The 23,148-nt window shown below is 36.0% G+C and overlaps 1 long non-coding RNA gene across 1 annotated transcript; it reads right to left on the reverse strand.

The window, feature by feature from the left end:
* Positions 1 to 16,877: 16,877 nt before the first annotated feature.
* Positions 16,878 to 20,759, reverse strand: LOC135451112 (uncharacterized). Its single transcript, XR_010441220.1, has 3 exons — positions 20,629 to 20,759; positions 19,977 to 20,507; positions 16,878 to 17,500 (listed from the first exon to the last, which is right to left on the reverse strand). It is a non-coding gene; the product is annotated as an uncharacterized LOC135451112 (long non-coding RNA).
* Between the last annotated feature and the right edge of the window lie 2,389 nt (positions 20,760 to 23,148).

Below are 23,148 nucleotides of genomic sequence, written 5' to 3' on the forward strand. Positions count from 1 at the left end.
ATTTTAACAGTCTCATTTTTTGTCATTATTCTATCAATACCTTTTCCTCTAGATTCTTGGTTTTTTCTCCTTGGTACTGAACAAATGTAAAGAAAGCTCAGATTTTCTTGAATCACAAAAGACATCAGCATGCAAATAAATCCCAATTTAAATGTTTACTACCCATGTTGCAATGCCAAAAGTCATCCTCCCAAATTAAAGTATTTTTGCCCTTTATACTCTACCTGCCAGGATCTCAAGTCTAGCTACCTTTTGCTTTTGGATCTTCACCATGAAATATTTTAATATATAATATTGATATTTTATATTAATATTACTATTTTTATATTTAATATTAAGATTTAATTTTAATATTTTTTATTTGGTTCTCCCCAGCCAACCAATTAGTGGACCAGCTTCTCCTTCCTGTTAGTTTTCTTGACCTAATCTCACCTTTCCTTTGAATGTTTCTCTCCTGTTTCACCATTTATTGCTACCTCTGCATTCACATCAGCCAACTTTTTAACCATTTCACCTTGTCAAAAGTGAAAAAAGCTACATTGCAAAAGAGGTAATTTTCCTGTTTAATCCTGTTCAGAATTAAATCTAGACTATGTCAAATTTTATAAAGTTGTTAAGCGGCACAGAGGCATCACAAGTGCTACCCCACCATCAAATTTTAACCACATTCTCCAAAGTCATTAAGAATGAGATCCACAGAAATTTAAATAATGGAAAATAGTTTCCTTTTCAGTAGCCTTGGTTTTGGTAACATTGGGAATGGAATTTGGATCATTAAAAAATCATGCTATGACAGCTTTAGTCAAAAAAATGTAAATAGGATCAAGACACAAGGGACTGGAAAAAGGGTAGAAGTTGTTTCTGAAAGACGTGAAAAACTCTGCTCCTGTAACAACAGTGCAAGGCCCCTATCAGCAATTTTCATTTCCAGCTCTTGAAATGCTGTTAGGAACCAAAAAGAGAAATCACTTTTGTCCTAGCACTGGCTGGGAGTGCAGGGAGCCAAACAAGGCTTGTTTCCCCAGGTATGGAATAAATCTTGCCTCTACATGGATTTTTACTGACCTGCCAGATTAATTACTGACAGCTGGAAAGCAGAAATCTTGTAAATAGAAGATATTTTGTAAATTCAGATGCTTTTTTTGTTTATTTTATATTTATTTTTAAAAGAATATAGGAACTTCTGAGGGCACATCAAAGACATATGACTCATCTTCATTTAGGAATAGTGAATATTAAATTTAGGCACAGAGCAGCTTGCTTGCATTGATAGAACTGATGTGCTGGATACCTGCTGCTGATTTTCTGTGAGAAATAATCCATTGAAGAGGGACCCACTCCCTCAACTTTTGCTGGAAGAATACAGTAAGAATCTGGAAAATGTCTGTAAGCCAAGGAGGTAATTATCCTTCCACAAAGTTAAATTTATAAGGGATTTAAAAATTTGATGTATGATTTTTGTGCTCTGACACTGGACACTCTAGCAGAATGTTTGTCTAAAAAATGCCCTGAACAACTTGACACTGCAGGTCCCCTCAGTGCTGCAGATTGATTGAACAAGGTCTCACTAACAGGAATTTCAAGTGTTTCATCAGGGGAAGACAGCACCAGTGAGCTCAACTGACCCACCTGTGCATTAATGATAATAAAGTGCAATTACACAAAACCACTGTGATCACATTGTTAGTACATCCCCTAAAATCCCACTCATTTACAAGAATTTTCAGTACAGACAGGAAAGGTTTTTGACATATTTTATGCCTTAACCTACACAGCAACCCTGTCAACAAAACATAACTCTATTTAAAAAGAAGATGCTGAGATGGACTTCTATGTGCTAAAACTACTGAAATAAAACTTAAAATGTAGCCTCTTACTAAGGTCTCATTCTTTAAGTTTTTTATCAATTTTTCTTTTCATCATTATCAGAATATGTATTTCTTAGAGAAAATATACCAGCATCATATAGTTGGGTATAGATTGGAAAAACAAAATATGCCAAAACCATGAAGGAAGACTGGAGCAACGTCCTTCAGATAAGGGTTGTATGTAACTAAACAGCACGAAAATGAAGGTACGGGGTCCTTGTGGCCCTGCTTCCATAATTTCCTTCTTCCCTGGTTCCTTGCAGCCCAATCCTGCACTCAGCTGCATTGCCCTGAGTGCTGCCAGCAGCCATCCTGCCTAGCCCACACTGGCTCCTCTTTTCCTCCAACTTTATGGAGTTTTTACTCCAATTTTATGGAGTTTTTTTCTCCAATAACCTCCTCAAGTCACTTCCTCTGCCTTTTGTTCCTTCTCTAATCACCCCACTGCAACTCTTCCCAAAATGCTCCTTTTCCAATATTCCAGTTGTCCCATCCTCCTTCTGCAGGAACATTCCATCACTTTTTCCAGTGCCCTGTTTAATTTGTTGTTAAAAAAATCTCAGCAGTGCGCATTTTAGAATTTTAGCCATAGGGATGTGCTGTGAAAGACATTTTTTTAAACAATAAACTCTTGTTAAGACAGGCTGTTTTTTAAAAATTGTTTAAAGGTATACACAAAATATTTGCATTCCATAGAAAACACACAATCAAAACTGCTAAACATTTTAAACATTTAAGCTGCTGAACATTTTGCATTTAACTGCTAAACATTTAAGCATTTTAAAATCATATTTAGTGTAATCCCATATATAAATTTTTGTACTGCATGGACTATGTCTCCCTGCTTCTATCAGGAGGGAGAAATTTTCCTACTTATACATATAATTATACATACATATGCATGTAATTTTTCAAACAACTTCATAAGGAAGAAGAAATGATATAAAATAAAGCTATCTTTAAGGGATTTTAACAAATGTGAAACAGAGCTTTAGGGTTTAGCTTTTCGGAGGTTTGTTTTTTGGTTTTTGTTTGTTTTAAATAATTACTTTTCAGTCTTGAAAACAATTTAGCTCGCACTCTTCCAATCCATAATTTTGAATTTTCAGATGTTTTTAGACTTGTGAGTTCTAGCAGGAGCATCAAAGAATCCAAGGATAATTTCTTTTTGTCTCTGTAAATATTTTTAGCCATAAGAAACTAAAAAAAATATTACCTATGTTCATCTCTGCGTGGCCAAAATATGTTAGAAAATCATATGTGGCAATTCAAGGAGCTTTGCATTTTGTAGATACTGATGGTGAATTTGAGAATAGAGCAGTCACTTCAAAAAAAGTTTTAAAATATACTTTTCAATGTTTAAATGATTAATGAACAAGGTATTTGCCTTCAAATTTATCTTAAAGAGTTTTTGGAATGATAACAATATTATTTGAGTGAACAAAATGGAAAGGACTGCTTCTAGCATTTTTTGAGCCTTAGACCACGTGAAACCATAAAATTCTGTTAGATATGCACAGTTTTTTTCCACAGAGGTTATGGTATATATTCATATTATACCTGAAACCCCATATATTTCTGTGGTCTTACTAAAAATGTCCAAATTTTTTTTTGATTGTGGTGTAAAACACAAATTTGGAACAATACTGGTTTAGCACACACTATGGAAATATTTTAATAAATAAGCAGAGTCATAAATGCTACATGAACATATCTGAGAGATAATGCCGGATGTGTGATCAGAATGCAGTTTCTCCCAAAAAGAAAAATCTCTGGGAGAAAGTTGTGGCATGTTCATAGGGAAATTCACTGTCAGAGAGCTAAGTCAGAAAAAATTGAAAATATGTGCATAATTTACCTGTTATCTACTGTGACATCTGAGCTTTTCTTTAGAAGTTAGGTAAGCAATGGCAGTCCACACCGAGCTGCTTCATTATGTCCAACATATTTATGATAAAGTGAGAATAAAGCTGTGCCAACTGTGCAGTTCCTCAGCATAAAGAGAATTTTACATCAAGTTCTGTGTGTTACTGACCAGCAGAGTTATTTTATCCAGAGATATTTTTTCCTTTCAGTTCAGACTGCTGCTCTTCTCTTTCCTGTCTTTTATGATACTGTAGCTCATGCTGGACCTACTGGAATTTTAATTAGGTGTTACATTAATGTGAATATATACTAAATGTTAATCTTATGTTCCAAACCCTATTCATCTACGTTTTCTTGAGGCAAAATTTCTGTCCAGGCTGACTTGATGGTGGTTTTAGGAGATATCTTAGGCAGAAAAACACCTCCAGAGATTCATTTCAGAATTATCCAAATTACTGTCTTAAAATTTTCATTGAGATTTGCCTTTTAGGGATTTTTATCACAGATCATTTATTATAAATAATTGGAAAGAATTAAGCTTCCAGTATATAATAATATAGTTGGCAGTGTTGGGTCAAGCAATTAGTAATATATAACCCTGGCTAGGTATAAAAAGATGCATTAAAGTAATAGCAAAAGTAAAATGTTTCATCTAAAATGGTTCATTGAGTGAACAATTTACTCAAACCTTATAGTGGTTGTAATCTGTGTGAGGACATTGAATCATCACTTGATAGGGTCACATTTAGCTGAGATTTTCTTCAACTGGCAGAGTCAGATTTCAGCTTAAATGACTTGCATGTCATCAGATATGCAGAAATATCAGAAATATCAGATGGTAGAATCTAAAGCAGGTGCTGTGAGCCAGAACTGAGAGGAGATCAGGAGAACAGAATGCAGTTAAATCTTTGGATGTGCAGTTTATCAATATGAGGGATCTCCAAAAACTTGAAAGGTGTCAAGACAACGACTTATATTGGTAGTTGGAGCTACAGCTGACAATTCCCAGGAGATTCATAGAAATAAAGCCCAACAGTTCCTTAAATCTCTCCACAGCATCCCTCTCTGTTAGATTCTCCAGAACTGCGCACTTTTGGAAGCATATCTGTTTAAATGCTAAATTTATGTCTTCTGAATTTTTTCTGCCTACAAATATAAATTCTGCTTTTTCACTGTTTATATTCTGAATATTTCTGTCAAGAAAAATGGTCACATTTAAGAAGGGTCAATAACCAAACCCCTTGATTTTGGGATATATTTTTTGTATTATATTACATTGACTTCTGGTAGGTCTTTCATTAGAGTCAACACAAATCAGTTTTAAGATACAATAACCTTCACAAAGATGGAAAGCCACTTAAAATTGCTTAGGCATCTTGTAATTAATCCTACCATAGATTGCATTTACCTCCCTTTTTAACTGGTCTGCAAAGTTTACTGTTTAGAAACAAAATTTTAATATAGATGAGAGCATCTTCCTGGTGTTAAACAAAAGTGAATATCCAACTGACTTTTTCCATTACAGTCTTATTTTAGCTTTATTTTAACTTCTAGCCTAGCCATAAGGTGCAAATTGAAGCAACACTGAGAATTGTTGTGCCTCCTATGACACAGCTTGCCACTGCATTTTTATTGTCGTGCATAATAGCTTAGTTCCAAAGCACTGAACAGGCAGAAAAGACAAAGTTTTATATATTTTGTAGCTCATAGTTGAACAAGAGGCCCAAGGAACATAAAGGGCAGCCCACAACTAATGTTTAAGAAGAAAAATATTTATATCTTTCCATTTCATATCAAGATTTAGTGCTCCAAGAAATCATAGCTATGATGAATTCTCATCAAGGTACACTGGACATTCTTTCTAATTTAATCTCAATTTTTGCAGTCAATAGGAATTCCTTAAAGTAAGTGTTTGGTGACACAATGCCATGATGAGTTGAGTATTTGAGGACCAAACCTGCAAAACTTTTATTATTTCATATTTTAACAATGACAAAGCAACTGATTATATCCTTGTGGCCTCCAAAACATTTTACTGATGCATAAGGGCACAGTCCAACCAGGTACTCTGGGTTAATACAATTAAAACTATGAAATCTATTAAACATAAATTGATCTGCAGACAGTAGATACATCATGTAAACAGGAAGGTGAATTTCTCTTTAGTACCTCAAGATAATTTCAAGTTTGTGTGGCAATTTCAGAATATCTGGCAGCTCATAGGCCATAAAATTCTAGGAAAAAAGTTTTATTTCTGGAAAAGGGTTGTATTTATATTAGTTCTGGCATAAAATATCATACAAAAATTTACACATGCAAAACTATATGAATCCAAACACCAACCACCTTGGGAATGATAAAATGTACTTTGATGTTCTATTCATTAGATTCATTGGCAAGTAGAAGGTAGATTTACAAGGAAAATATATTCAGATAATAACTAAGGCTTCAAAGACACAGTAGGAGAGGTAATTGTTCAAGTATTTTATCTGGTCTCTGATTTTTTTTTAAAGAGTAGAATTCAAAAGAAAAATAAAAATGTTAAAGTACATTTTTTTGAGGGCAAAAAGTAAAACATTTTTTGTACAGACAATTTTACATAACAATGGCCATGATACAGATGGGAGCAAAAGGCTCTGTTTGATGTTGTCAAATATTGGCTAAAACATGAAGGGAGAACAGAGGTAGAATGTCAGCAAAAAAGACAGACAGAGCTTTAAAAGAAAATACCTTTCTGGAATGTGTGGTATTTGCACTGGTTTCTAGGATGAGGTGAGAGATGAGTGCATTTGACTCTATGTTTTTAGAAGGTTAATTTATTATTTTATGATATTATATTTTATTAAAGAATGTTATACTAAAACTATATTAAGGAATAGAGAAAGGATATAGGCAGAAGGCCCAACAACAACAAAAATGATAATGAAAAACTTATGACTGACCCCTCAGAGTTTGACATAGCTGATGGTGATTGGTTATTCAGTACAAACAATTCATATGAAACTAATCCAACAATGACCAGTTAGTAAAAAATCTCCAGACTACATTCCAAAGCAGCAAAACACACAGAAGTAAATGAGATAATATTGTTTTTTCCCTGAGGCTCCTTATTTTCTTAGGAGAAGAAATCGCAGTGAAAAGATTTTTCAGAAAATATAACAATGACAGAAATGCATTCATCCCTTTGTACAGTGACCTAAATGAGTGTTGAGTTTTCATTAGCTGACAGAACCCTCAGGCCACATGAAAAGTCCTGAATGTCCAGCAAGGGACTTCAGATCTTCTGGTAGTATCATTAATGCCGCATAAAATTTATGCTTGTGCCTGGTAATGAAACTTTTTAAAAAATTATCCACATTTAACAGTCCGACTTTGGTGTTCACATACTTACAGTAGGATCCTAGGTCAATCAAGTTTTTAGGGAGCCAGGTAATTTGGATCTACCATCTCCAGCACTCTCTTAGGTTGTCATTTACAAGTCAGTTCTTTCAGCCTGGCATCTTATCACCTTGCTACTTACATTTCTGGACAGAGCTGAGCACAGCCTGGAAGGATTGTTACATTATCTCCTTATCACCAGCTCATTCAGCTCTATTGCTGTAACATTTCACTGGGACACACAAAAGGTCTGTACTTTTTACCTCTTCAAAATCCTTCAAATGCAGGCTCACTTTTCAGATTTCATCAGTCAAATCTGACAATCCTTTCCCTGCCATTGCTCTCAAAGGCAGGGAATACATATAAATACATATATTTGTCTCAAAACTCATAAGGAGGTGTTAAATCCTCCTTATGAGTTTTGAGACAAATATATGTATTTATGGAGGAAAAATCCAGCCATGCAGTAGCTCTCTATTAATGCCTGTAAGAATTGAGTAATAGAAGCTTGTGCTTTCTGTAAGGTTGATCTTGTGGCAGAAAAAGAGAGGTAAAACCTAGTTAAAGACCAATAAGGACTGCATTCCTTTAGAGCTCCATGTAAGTTTTATCAGAGAAGTAATTAAAAAATTATAATAATAAAAAAGACTACACACGCCTTTGAAAAAGACAATGAACATCTATAATACTGCCCTGTAACTCTTAATTCCTTCTTGGCTTGTAACCCTTCTTCTTTCAAACTAAATCCTCCATGTCTTATTTCCAGCATGATTTTTGTCAGAGCTGGGTTTCTGCCTCACTGAGTGTCTGGGTGCAGCAGCCAAAGTGATTCTGAGTATGTAACCTCATCTATGGTGAAGACTGAGATATTTTGAAAAGAAAACCAAATTGCCTTTCAGTATAAGTTTGGATTGAAAGATTTATGTTTGTTTGTTTCCCTGTCTTCAGCATCCCAGGAAAACTCATAGCCTGGTGCTGAGATTGTGCTGATCAACTTATTTTTATGAGCTTAAGCTGTTTTCCTGCAAGTCAGCATTGACAAGTTTGGGCTAATTGCTGTTGCAGGAAGTTTCCTTTTATCTCTTTATCATTCTCTGTCAAATGCAAGAGCAAGGTCACTGAAGATTTCTGGCCATTTATAATTAATTATACTATTTATAACCCCACTAATACAGGAATAGCAATTTCAGGACAGTTGAACCCACTTTCAGGAACAATGCCTTGGCTTTGAGCCTCTGATTTTTAGGTAGTTTTTCATAACCAATATCTTCATGTAAAAATAAGTAAAGTAACATTCCTTCGTAAAAAATACCATGTACTAGGGGTTTTACATGGATTTGATGGAACTACAGAATAGCTGGGGAACAAAAACCAAATATTGCAGAATCTGGCTAAAATCTGAGTAAGAAACAAACCTAACTCATGCATTTCTTTGCATTGTAGCTATTCCAAAGTAGCCCCAAGGAAAATGCAGAGTGGTCTTGCCAAAGCAAGGCCAACATGGCACAGTAATTTCACCAAGACGGTACCAAGGAGGCAGAGCTTCTGCGCATTCAATTTTTAACAAACTCAATGTTTTTTAGGCAAACTACTCTGAAATAGGTAATCCCTAGGTGCTTTCTGGCTGTTGTATTCATCCTTCTACAATGTAAAATACTGTAAGGGTGCCCTCTTATTAGAAGAAATTGAAAGTAGCTGCTTCAGATAAGGATTGATCAAAGACAAACAATCTCGAAATAGATAAGATATATCAGTGCTTTAAAATGATGGAATAAATCAGATTTATCTTATTTACATGATCAATTTTCTCTGAGATCTCTGATCCATTCTTTCTGATATTTTAGAGGTACAGAACAGCATATTAAAAGGAATATATAATTGTTGCACTAAAGCAATATCTGGGAAGGATATTATTCCATCCATTACTTCAATAAAAAATTATTAAATCATACATTATAATTCTTTACACATTACATTGTATTATAATAAATGTTATAATTATGTCAAATTATATTAAAATCTGAATTTTTAACCCCTTGTCATTATTTCAAGTTATATTCCCTGTGCTGGTTTGAAGCTTCAGGATAGAGAAAGCTTGACTTCAGAAGGAGAAAAGATAATTGCAAAAATGAATCCCAAGAATTGGCTATGAGAGGAGGTAGAAATTTTCATTTTATCAAGTAAAGAAATCTGTTAGCTCTTTTTTTATTGCTGTGCCCTATGTCTTTCACCCACAGTATGTATCTAGCTACCATGCATGAACCTGTTCCTTACATCTCCTGGGATTTCAGGGTTTTTTTAGTATTATGTAGATTTAGAATTTTTCTTTAGATATTTTATATATAAAAATACAATATGTATGCATATAGATATTTTCTTTATATAGTATATTTATATTTTATTATATATTATACTGGCTTTATATTACTATATATTATATTGGTATTTATTTTCATGATGTATTTATAAAACTTATGTTTTTATAAATTGTATATTATCAAAGGTGTGTATTTATATGCTTTGTTTGTTTAGTATATTGTATTTTCTGTGGAACAGAAAAAAATCTGAGTTTGGGGATAAGAAAGATCCCCTTTCTACTCTGTCCTGGGGATTTCTGCAATTCCAAATGTATTCCACACTGCTAGAAAATGAAAGAGAACACAACTCAACCAAGGTTCACATTTCACTTGAGTGTTGCATGAGGTAGAAAATGAGTTCAGTGTTGTCTGGATGGATTTGATCTCCATCATTTTAATGTAAACATCACAAATCCATCAGAATTGACTTAACCTGCAGGAGGAACACATACTGAATTTGCACTCTAGTTTGCGAAAAAACCTGTTTCTAAGAATGAGAAATAATAATTACATTCTAAAGATGTTGAATTAAAGAAACTACACCCTGCATTTTCCAAATACTTAGTACATTGCTTTCCATGGATCTAATGTTACTCCATGCATAAATTATTCTAATATTTTTTAAGGTGTGACATTGTTATTCATATAAATCAAAACTATTTTCTGTCAATGATCATTCAGCCAGTTTCTGTTTTGTCTAAGCAAAACTTACCAAACTGGGAGTGCAATGCTCTTCTGCAACTAAAATTGAACTTAATCCTCTCTCCTTCTTGGAATGTTTAGAGGACACCTTGATTTCACAGGACTGCAGCTAGGCTAAATCCCTAATTTTATTGTCCTCCCTATTCCCCAAAATCCTTAATCAAAACCTACTGAAGTTATTAACAAAAGAGGCAAGAAAAACATGTGGTTGCAACAGGTCTTTGAACAAATGATGAGTTCACTGTGAAAATCATAATTGAAAAAAGATTTGATTAAGTCTACAATAATATCAAAAGTGCATTCCAAGAAAAGCTTAGCTAAAATGTAGAGCTCATTAAAAGGGATCTGGTGAAAAGCAAGACCAAGAAGCAATGGAAACTAAGAATAGAAGTAAGAGAGATGTTTATTTTGTCTGTCCTTCTATGATTTTCCCCAGAGGTTGCTGAGAGCATGAGGAAATTATCACAGTTGTATAACTTTAGTGATTTGTTCCCAATGCTTAGTTCTCCTCTCTCAGAAACCCTATAAAATTCTGAATCTCAGGTCTTTATTAAAGAATAACACAAAGCCTGAAAAGAAATCAAAGCCAAGAAAATATTTTTTGTTTTTCATTTCAGTGGGATTTTATTTTCTTCACTTCTTGATTTGTTAATTGATTCCCTGTGAAACTTTATGAGCAGTGCAATTTCTTCTTAAAGACTTGAGCCAACAGAAGCTTGGGTTGGATTTTTCCTCCTTCTAGCATTTTCTGCCTGATTATTCTTACTTCAGCTGGCCTGTTTTCCCCACCGAGTGAAGTGTGAGGCAGGGCTGTTTGACAGTAGAAGTAATGATACCAAAATTACAGGTTATTCTCTCTTTTATATTGTTTCCCTCCCCAGGGTAAGCAGTATCATTTATCTGTTATTCAGCTCTGTGCACTGACTATATGGATAGTTGTAAATCCTGGTAAGAGACACAACAGGCAGGAATATGTTCATGAAACTTTGTCTGATTTTCTGGTCTTTAAAGTTTTCCCACTTTGCAGCTGGGAATTACCACTTGGAGAATGTGGAGTCTGCCTCCTCCACATAGCTGAATGCTGATTAAGAAATTATTTCAAAGATCAGCCACCTTTGAAAACTTACAAATTACATAAAAGGCTTGAACTTGTTATTAGGGATGAAAGAGGGTACATCCTGCATATGTAAACTAAACTGATGAATCACAATCTGATTTTCTATTTGCATAAACCTAAAAATCTTTGAATTCAAAAGAACCAACTCAGTTTGTACTGAGCTGGGATTCAGTCCATAAATTTATTGCTTGGAAGTGATTTAAGTTAGAAGGGTGCTATTAAGTGTAGGGGAACAAATCAGTGAGGCAATGAATTCTTTCTGTCAAATAATGACTGATTTCAGCTCCCACTGAAGGAAATATTTTTTTTGTCTGTAATTCTCATCATGCAACAGCTGTGCTTTAATTTTCACAGGATGCTCACAGAGAATCAAGTAATCATTTCAGATATGTACACATTGGAATGTAAATACTCTGCTGTTTTGTTCCTCTTCTTATTTATGCAATTAGAGGATCAGGCTGACTAACAAGTTTTGACAGAGAATTACATACATTCTTTTTCTGTATAAACCTACAGTCCTAAACAAATATTTTGGCAACCATTTTAGCAGACTCTTAAATAATAAGGATCTGTAAATTCATTCTTAGGTATGTCCTTTATTCCCTCATGTGTTCATCCTTGAAAACTGGGATTGATTATTTGGATCAAAATGAGAATATAAAGCAGCTATTTAATTACCAACATTTTATTTAATCCTTAATGGTGGAAGACACGACCTAGACTGCAGTTACAGAGAACTGGAGAATTAAAAATAGAACTTTTAGATGAAACACAGGGCTAAACTATAAGAAACTTAAAGTAGTGAATAGATATAAAGTATGTAATCAGAAGACAGTGACCTTTATCTACTAATTTAGAAAATTAGTATTTTAGGGGAATGGTTTGGGATTTTGTTTGCTTGGATTTTATTGGTGTGGACATGCCCACTGTCAGATGATGTCTTGCACGCCCTGACATTAGAATTTAAGTCACAATTTCAGCAATCAGAGAAGTAAAACAATGATGTAATACATGTACATTTTGAACAAACTGTTTCAAAAAGACTGTGATCTAATTTTAATATTAGAGTCATTGAATCCCTGAATGGTCTGTGATTGAAGGGACCCCAAAGGCCATCCAGTGCCACCCCTGCCATAGGCAGGGACATCTGCCAGTGTCCCAGGTTGCTCCAAGCCCTGTCCAGCCTGGCCTTGGACACTGCCAAGGATCCAGGGGCAGCCACAGCTTCTCTGGGCACCCTGTGCCAGGGCTCCCCTGCATTAAAGAGGAAAAGTTACATTCAATCTTTGCTAAGTCAGACTTTCCTCAACGCTCAGGAATGTCAAGCACATCATGAATTACAACTGTTCATTTTCCTGTGCAATGTTTTATACAGCAAGAGCTCCCGAGAACATCTGTGCTTTAAGAAGTTTGAAGAAATTAATAATATTAGATCAGCACCTCTAAATCATTTGCAATCTAAGGATTGAAGTGTGGCCTACGGCAAAGTCATGGACCATTAATATGTTGTCAGAGATGTTCAATTATTCATTAGTCATTAACCCACCAATTGTTCTATCAAAACACTAAGTTTTTCATGTAAATGCTGAAATTTCTTTTTGTTTCCTTATTGTTAGGTGTATTTGGAAATGTAATGAGTTTTTAATATTTATGTCTGAAGATATTCTGAAGAAAAAAAAATAAAATACATAATTAACATCTGCTAAAGCAGTAGTGCTTTTATTTTTCTGGTAGTTCCTTGAGTGATGATCTCAACATTTTTTTCTAGCAGAATAGTCTTTACAGTCCACTATAGTAGAAACAGGAGTACCCCTATCATTATGTTTTATTGTAGTTATCACAGAAAATTATGTTTATTTTCTTTACTCACATCTCCTGTCATATTCAGTACACTCATTTGGAATGTGACCAGTCTCCTGTCAGGTCTTTTATATTTTGTCCCCAGAAATGTCCCCAAACTGATAATCTTTCCAACTTTTCTGGTGTAATTGCTGTTGTTTTTTCCTACAGAGTATCATTGATCTAGGTGACATTTTTCTGTTGTCTTGTAGAGTTTAAAAGATTCAGTCTTTTTTCTCATGTTCTACTTTTCATTAATTCAGGCTTATTTTTCTTTATTATGTACTATAACTTGTTCCATAAACTTCCCTCTTAGTTACACTATCTTCCATGGCATGTTTATTGGGTTCTTCCAGTGCTCACCTGCTTTGTCATAATTTTAATCCTAGAATTTGTACTAACTCCTATACAGGAGAAACTCCATGGTTATTATATTTTCTTTTGGGCACAGACATGCAACAAGCAAGATAGGAACTCATGTTGCTGAAAAAAACAATTAACCCAACAAACCAAAGAAACCTAAGGAAGAATGGCACTGATTTTTAAAAATTATTAATTTAATTTAAAAATATATAATGTCTTTTTAAAAACAAAGTAAAACAGATTCTGTGATAGATGTCCAGCAGTGAATTATATCCATGGATTATGGGCCAATATAATTGCAAGTCAATAAGCTGAAATAGAGGAAATTGCACTCTTAGATTTTCTACCATTTTGCTTATGCTTCCTCTCAGTGTTCTTGTACTGTTTCCCCTAGAAAAAGGAGCAAAGCTGCTCTCTTTTCACAGTAAAAATTTTGATTCGAAACTTCAAATGTCCCAGTTCCACAGGGAATACTGAATGGAAGCCATCAAGGATGAGGCCATTGGCTCCTGTTGGCTGCTCTGAAAGTTCCTTTAAGCTCTTTATTCATTACACATGCACAGAAGTCCATTAAGGCTTGGATTCCCTACAGGATATTCCTCTTACCCATCAAAAGCCCTGGAGTATGGAAAATGTGAGAAACTCAGGAATTCAGGCAGAATTCCCCCCATAAATCAGAAGCCCCAGTCTCACAAGGCCACACAAACAATGGCAATACCAAACCATTATTTAAAACTGTGGCTCTCACAACAGTCATAATTTTTAGTTTCTTTATTTCGATGAATGCAACTTACCTATAAAAAAAGACATGAGAAAAATTCCAGAAATCTCCCTACTCTGGCTAACAATCTCTGCCAGAGAATTATTAGTGGGAATTATTAATATTATAATTTCCTACTGCAGTGAGACAGAAACAGAAGCCTGGTGACATCTTGTACATACGATGTATTCTACAAACACAAAGTTAAAATCCTCCAAAATCTAGAAACAACCAAATCCCAACCAAAAGAGAAGTTTAGTGGAATGATTGGAAAACCTAAGAATAAATGTCTGATGCTATAAAATATATGCAAAAGAGCTCAGTTGGACAAAGACAGAAAAAAATATTATTTCTGAGTAGGCTTTAGGTCTCATAATTGCTGTCCAGGTATTTATTGCCAAGTCTCCACCTGATACTAAGCACCAATTATCTTTCTACATCAAAGAAGAAGTTACATTTGAAGTAAACAGAGCAGGTAATCTTTTTCAGTTTTAGCAGATTTATTTTTTTATTCTGTAAAAGTGAGCTAAATATGAGTATGAGCTAAAGACTGCCACTCCCACTGATCTTCACAACGCAGTTTAATCCAAACACAGCTCCTTGGTAAATGGATATTAATGTCTTTTTGCTTCCAAGGCAGTGTCAAAACCTCCTGGAAAACATCAAGTTGTATGTTATAAGTTCATTAACAGAGTTTGACTTTCCCCAATCACTTTGTTTCAGATGTTATTTGAGCTTCTTCTCCTTGATGCTCTAAACTATTATGCCCCATCTTAAATCTTTCCTACAGAAAACTAGCTATTTTTTAATACATATAATGCATTAGAGTGTCCCAAAGGACTTGGAGTTTTTACAGGTCTTTGTTTTGCTTCTACACTTTTGGCAAAAGAAATAAAAAGGGGGAATTTCATGCTGGAAGAATGCCAAGGGTAGCCCATTCAATCAAAGTAGTATCTTGGTGCAGAGACTATTAGTCAGTCATATTCACATTCTATCTAAATAATTAACTTGTAGCACAGAAATTCTAAATTATTGTGATGTCCTTGAATTGTTCATGGGGTTTGCTGTTCACGTTGTCTGGAATGTGTTTGCTTCTCATATTGATTGGAATAAAACCCATTTTTAAAAATATTGCTTATACTGCATGAAAACCAAGAGTAGCCTACACAGTGTATTATCTGGAGATTAAAAAAAAAAATCAGTTGCACTAATTTTACTTGCAAGTACTACTCCTAATAATTCTGTTTGCAGTGTAGTAATGAAAATTGATATGAACTCCCTTTTTGCAATACACAAATGGGAAAGATTATAACATCAACAAACAAAAAGGACTCAGGAAATAAAAGAAGGATATAAAAAAAATCATATATTTTAATAAATGTTTTGATATATTGACATCTTCTGAAATCGCCGCTGCAAAATGGAGATAAAGCAGCTTATTTGTTGTTCTGTGAGGGAGCAGAGAACCTGTTTGGCCAGAAAGGTTGTGGAATCTCCATCCTCGGAGATGAGAACCCAAGTGTTCATGGTGCTGCGTGATCTTCTCCAGCTGAACCTGCTTGAGACCCTCCAGAGGTCCTTTCCAGCCTTAACCATTCTGTGATTCTGCTTGTCAGGGACATAACAAAAGTTTTCAGAATGCCTTTTTCTCACACTCTGTGTGGGCAAAAGATACCATGTTTTACAACATCTGTCTAATAGGAGAACAGAATGGCTTCTTTCACAAAAAAACCTTCTGAAACCCATAAATCATCTTGGAGGACCTACAAACCTTCATTGTGAAAGGCAAAACCAGCGAAATACATCTAACCTAAATGCCTATATTGGACACCAAAATGCTGTACAGATCAGTGTGGGCAGGATTGGAGCAACTGTGCTCTTTAACTGTCCTTGCAGCTGCTTCATTTTTGCTGAATATGAATTTCTAGAAGGGTAATTAGTAACAGATATATTTAGAAAATGAAACTTTAGCTTGGAAAGCTGCAGTGACCAGTAAGAGCAAGTTTCAAACTATTCACAGTACTCGAGGCTCTGGCTTTGCTATATAATTTGCCCTAAGTAGCAAATGAATGAGTTATTTTCACTAGCAAGACTCTCTATTTATTCCTTTGTTTTTTTACTTGCACCCTTCCAGTCATTTGCATGAATACAAATTTGCTGTTTCCAGGCTACAGCATCTTCTGTGTCCTTGCTTTTGTTAATTATAAAAGCAAATACACCACACTAACTTGCACAAATGTACCACATAGAGAGTTATTCCAGCTATTTGAGAAATAAAAGAAAGTTAATTAGTATTGCTCTTTCTGACATTAGTCCTTCAAAAAGTCGTGGATGAGTTCTGAGTAGCCTTCTCTTGATGTTGTGACCTTGCAGGAGACAAATATGCACATAATCTTTACAGCTGTAGTCCTCAGATCTACACGAAAAAAATAATAAAATAATATAGATGGAAGGATGCATAGAGTGGAGATTAGTGATGCAAAATCCAGATGAAAATAAAGAAATGTATCAGCCCCCTAAATAATTTTAGAGAGGAATTAAGAACAGTAGATAAAATATAATGGTTATGAAAAGATAATGGTTGAAGGAAATAATCAAAAGTAGTATTTTACAGGGTGATCCACATAATAGGCATATCAGGAGACTTCATGCTTTAAATGTAGTATGGTAAAACAAATTTGGGGGAAACATTCTGAGAAGTTCTCAGAAAAAGCTGCCATAGGCCTGACTGCTACAGGAAAGCACTGGAGCCTTGTCTTCACTGCACACAGAAGGGAATAAGGGTAGTCATGGAATAAATCAAGTGGAATGTCATGGAATAAATCAAGCGCTGCGCCTGCTTTGGGTGAACAACCAGAGGAACCCTTCTTCTCAGTGGCTTGTGTCAGGCAGGTCCCTCCCCAGGTGTGCAGGTGGCACTGTCTGAGTGGTGCCATGTCTTCCAGGGGTCCATCCCTGGTTGTGGGCTGGAAATAGCACCTAATAGTGATGAGTCAGGTGTGAGGCTTGCTATATTATTTATCTTTGCTGTGTATTTAATGTTGCTCGTTTATTGGGTTTCTTTGCTATTGTGTCCTTGAATTCAGTCAATAAGTATTTAAATTATGCATAGACTCCCCTGATTGTGTGGCATAACTCTGGATCCCCAGTAATCAGCTGGACAGACGTGTGATGACAGTGAGCAGCAGCTGTTAAAGGCTTGGTTTTGCTCCATCCTCATGTTCCAGATCTGTGGCTCTGCTGTGACAACCTGGGGGAAAGCAAAAGCAGCTGAGGCTGTTCCTGTGAAAACACCAAACTGCCTTTAGGAAAACAGCAGAAAAACCTTCGGTGTTCCTCTATGTCTACTTCAAAATAGAGCAGAAAAGCTTTCTGTGCTCCTGTATGTTTACTTCAAAATAAGGTAAAACAAAGAGAGAAAGTTAAAGATTTGAAGGCCTGAAGAAAAGATAATTTCCACTGACACAGATGAATTAAAGGAAAACTGGAAAATAGTGCTCCTAATATTTAGGGCTATGTTTGTTTTACTTTTACTTAAAATTACAAAATTCAATAAGGTTTATGACTGCTCTGGTGGACCCAGCTCTACAATTATCAAGGAATTCTAGAATATTGTAATATGTCTGGCAAATTTATGAACAGGATCTGATTCACAGTTTTTCTCAGCTGATCAGAGCCTCATATAAAGGAGCACTTTAAGCATAACAAGCTGTTATTGATTCTGTGAAAAAAAGCAAACATAAGCACCTCTCGTTAGTATACAACTCCCTGATTAGTACTAAAGGTCATACACAATCTGATGTGTTCCTGGCATTGGACATTGAATTTTCCTAAAAGTTAATTCAAGGATTACAAACCTCTCTAGACTACATGGAAAGCTGATAATTATTCAAGTGAGGTCCCCTTGCCCTGTCTATAGTCGCGTTAATCAGCAGCATGGCTGTGCTAGCTCAGGAGCTGTTGGATAATTAAAAATACATGGCTGGGAAGAAGTCAGTCAGCAGGGAATGCCCCAGATACCAGCCAGCAAAGTAAGTAGAGAGGACATGTAGATGTATTTTTTTTCATGTCCTTGGTCCATTCTCAAAGATAATATTCTTTTCTTTATTACAAGACATGATTTAATTTTTCACCAATATGAGTATTTGTAAAATACACAGCTTCAGGTAGGAAAAGTAGACATTCCTTTGTTGAGCACTACAAATCAGTAATAAACACAAATTTCTGATCCAGAGCCAGTGTTTTCTTGCACGAAACCTTCAGATGTTTATTGCACATTGCAAATACCTCACATCTTCAGTACTCTGAAACACTGGCAAATCACAGAATCATAGAATCATAAAATTGCTCCCATCTCATATTTCCTTGCCCTAAAACAGATATGAGCACACAAAAATATCTATACACACACACACATATATATATAAATATGTATGTATATATATATAGTATATATTTTGTCACCCTGTAACTAGCAGATTAGATTCCTATGGAATAACTTCATTACACAGATAAGCATAAACATGGGAACAACATCCAATGAGTCAGCCAAACAAGATATTTAAAATGCACATGCAAGTGGTAAAATCTCCAAGGCAAGCACAGGAGTGGAACACAAGCAAGCAAGGCAGCTGATGGAACCAGAATTAGCAAGAAAGAAGCTTAGCAAAACTAGATCAATATTGTTTGTGGTCCTCAGAGTACAAGAAACAATGCTGGGACCAGATGGAACCACATATTTTCTTTTCAGAAGTTTGCTAAAGAGCTTATATCAGTGATGAGAAGGAAAGATGGGGAAGTGTGTTGGTTTTGCAGGGCCTGGTTTTTGGTAGCAGGGGAGTCACAGAGCAGCTGAGCAGAACACCTGAGGTGGGCAGTGTGTACCACCCCAGGCTGCCACCACCACCTGGAAAATGCCACGCACAAAACGCCTGATGAGACCCGCCAAGCAATTTTAAATAATGGCATTCGTTAGAGTCTTGTTTAATTATAATAATTTTTCTTTTTTTTTTGGAGAACAAACTCCAGCTTAAAATTATTCAATATTTGTTAATATGGAAGACTAATCTCCTGAACTGTGAAAATGGAGACATCATGGTTGAAATAGTGCTATAAATTAGAAAGGAAAAGAAGATTTGCTTCCATACAATTAGAGTTTAATTTATGTTGTTTTGTAAGACAATATCATTCCAAAGCATCTGTCAAAAAGCAAGTTGTTCAGCTCCCTAAATTATTCAGATGCTTATCTTTTGGAATTTCCTGAGTTATCATAGCATTTTGGATACTGATATGAGACAGTTTCAATGGGTATTTCACAGACACCTTTAAGAGTCACATCTTTTCTGATAACCAGAGGATTTAAAAAGCCTTATCTATAAATATGACAGCTTTCATAATTTGAAGGAGAAAATTGTCTGTCATAATTTTAAATTAAGCAGATGACTACAAGATAGTTAGATAACTGCAACAGGGTTCAGGAGTAGCTTTTTGAGCTGTTCCTTTCTTCTTGTCCCAACCTCTTGGTGTTTCTCTGTTTTCTCTTTCACATCTGCCTCTTGCATCTCCCCCAGACATCATATACAAATTTTTTTTTTTTAATGTTTATTTCTATATAAGCTAAATGGTTCATTCTCAGTTTTCCATTTGCCTGTGCATCCTCACCATTAACCTTATGTGGCTTATGAACCAACACCGATTTTTTAACAGATTGAGGCTCTTTTTGTTACCTTTGACAGGTCATGCAGTAAGGAAGTCCTCTCTCTAAGCATTTAGCTGCTCACTACCTTTGCCATTTTAGCAGACAGGTTTTGTTGCAACTCTTCCCCAAGTCATTCATCATAAATCAGCAGTTAAAGCACATTTTCTCATTTTCCCTGGAGCATTTCTAACCAACACTGTCCTTTAGCAGGAAAGCTGTGGTGCAGTTGTTGTCACAGAGACATGGTGGGATGATTGGCACAACAGGAGTGGTACAATGGATGGCTGCAAACTCTCCAGAAGAGCCCCGTGAGGAAGGAGAGACGGCCGTGCAGCCCTGGGTGTGAGGGAGGGTTTTGATGGCCTGGAGCTTGGTGATGGTGAGGAAAGTGTTGTGTTTAAGGGTGGGAATCAGGGGGAAGGCCAGCAAGGTAGAGATACTAGTGAGATTCTATAAAAGACCACCAAAGCAGGATGAAACACTCTGTGAGGTTGCTGTAAGACGTGTCTGGCTCTTGTTCCCATAGGGGGCTTCAATTTACCAGGTGTCAGCTGGAAACCTAAGACAGCGCAGAAAAAATAATTCAGGAGATTCCTGGAGTGTGTGAAAAAACATCTTGACACGGCTGGTGAGGGAAGGTGCCTTGCTGGGCCCTTCTTTACAAACAGAGAAGGACTTACGGGGGGAGGTGGTGAACATGGACCCAGTGCAGCAACTTCTGGCAAAAGTCCACATTGCTGAGCTGCTAAGTGTCTCTGTCATATCTTCTGAAAAATCCCTTCACAAGGATTTCTTCTCCTGGGAAGTTGAGAAGCCTCAGAGAAAAATTTAAATAATAATTATCTGATTTGCTTCTCCTGTGTTTGCTGCTTTGGAATGTAGTTTGGACATTGTTTACCAACAGGTGCATCTTTGATTGGTTCCATGTGAATTGTCTTTATGTAATGACCAACCACCATCAGCTGTGTTGGACTCTGAGGAGTCAGTCATGAGTTTTCATTATCATTCTTGTTTAGCCTTCAGTCTGTATCCTTTCTCTTTCTTTACTATAGTTTTAGTATAGCATCATATCATCATATCATATCATATCATATCATATCATATCATATCATATCATATCAGCCTTCTGAGAACATGGAGTCAGATTCTCATCTCTCACCTCATCCTGGGGATCCTCACAAACTCAACAGCTAAAAGGAAAAAGCAGCAGCTGCACCTGGGCAAGGCATGAGAATATTCCCCAAAGCTGCTGATTAAAGGGGTAATTCCTGAAATGAGAACCATCTCCTGTATGTATCCCAGCCCTTCACTGAACAGCAAACTCAGCCCCAGCAGCAGCACTGTTTCAGGCTGGAATTTCTCAAGCACCTGTTGAGCTGCAGGATATAGCTCTGTGTTAGGCTGCAAGGAGCTGGGTCAGGAAATCTCTCCCTGGAGAACTTACAAGCAGCCTGCATTGAGTGGAACATTTCTTAATGTTATGCAAATAAATGTAGAGGAAAATCTGGTGTTTGCTTTGGGTGATGGAGCAGTGGTCCCTTGGTGTGGTTGCACCACAGGACAAAAAACTCTGAAATATTTTGAGGACAATGGTGCGTGTACTGCACTGCATCAGCAGATCTGTCTGGTTTTGCTTTGGGGAATCAAGGAAGCAGAGGCAGTCCTGAAAGCTCAAACTATGCTCTGAACTTCTGCCAGTTACTAATAAAGGTCAAGCTAAAAATGACAAGAATGTGACTAAAACAATGCTGCTGTATTTTTGCTCCTCCTTTACACACTAAGAAGAAATCATCTCTATAAATCTATCAATTACTGGAAATCAGGACAAAGATACCTCAAAATATTGTCATTGTTCTTAGCAAAATACAATTTGTCTTCCAGCTTCCAAATCTTTTAGGATTACATCACTGTTTCTTTTTAATTAGAGGAGAAATGTAATTTTAAAGGAAAAGCTGAGATTCCCTATTGTCACACACACTAGAATTCACAAGTTTTAAATACCAGCTAACATGCTGCATTCAAGAATTTGTGGTAATTTCTATAGACAAGGCATTAGCTGTGATACTCTTGGTACTCTAGAAAGTTCTGGATTTCAGTCACACTTATTTTTAGTGTCCTAGCATCCACCAACAACATAGTGCAGCAAAAATATTTTGATTTTCTTTCAGTCTGTTTCATGTCCTTTCAGATGCTCACAGCATCCCCAAGATGGCACTATGCCATAGAAATATTAAGAGAGGACACAGAAGTTGAAATTAAATCATGGAAAATAAAAGCAACTACAACATTTTGCAGAACTGATAAAAATAGAATTGAATGTGCATATTTAAACCAGTGCATAGAACGCTAAAGCATTGCTAACATTTAATTAACAGCAATCATCAAAATGTATTTTTTGCTTAGAGAATTTTTCTGAATATACTGTAGAAAGATTGCTTTATTATCATGATGTATATATATCATATATATAATTAACTGTGTACCAGTTTTGAGAGGGGTGCTGGCAGTGCCAATCAATTTCTTTGTGTCATCAGTGTAACAGACCAATCAATGTTAAACACTAACATGGTCAAAAAGATATTTTTCTAGACAATTTTCTGTGTGTCACACCATATATGTGAGGTCATGTGGAAAGGGAAGATTTTCCTCAACTCTGCCAACAGCACAAGGGAGAACCCTCAGCAGCTGTCCCCCTTTATCTGAGTGTGTTCCGTGCTGCCAGTGCCTGCCAGTGCCCAGGACGGATTCACAGTGACAGTTTACAGAGTAACACTCTTTATTAATATCAAATTGTGACAGGTTAAGGTTCAAGGATTCTTGGTGATAGTGTCTGACTGCAAAAATGTATTCAAAGCAATCCATAGACAAGCTGTGATCCCCAACATAAAACAGGGCAGACAGTGTGATTCTCACTCAATAGGCACCCCTAGAGGGGAGAAAGGTTCAGCCTGCCAGCTGATCCCAGCAGTTACAATGGAATCTTCCTTCAGTTTTCCCAATTCTCTCCTTGTTTTTATTTGGTTTCTCTATGTTTAGGTAGAGCTTGAGTGACCCTAGTCATACGTACCTTTGTTACTGATTGGTGTAAAATACATACATACATACATGCATCCATACCTACATACCCTTGTTACTGATTAGTGTAAAATTCTCTCACTTTGCTTTTAAAGATACAGTTAAGAAAATCTAGAGCATAGACC

Source organism: Zonotrichia leucophrys, chromosome 8 (genome assembly GCF_028769735.1).
Source record: "Zonotrichia leucophrys gambelii isolate GWCS_2022_RI chromosome 8, RI_Zleu_2.0, whole genome shotgun sequence".
Classification (NCBI taxonomy): domain Eukaryota; kingdom Metazoa; phylum Chordata; class Aves; order Passeriformes; family Passerellidae; genus Zonotrichia; species Zonotrichia leucophrys.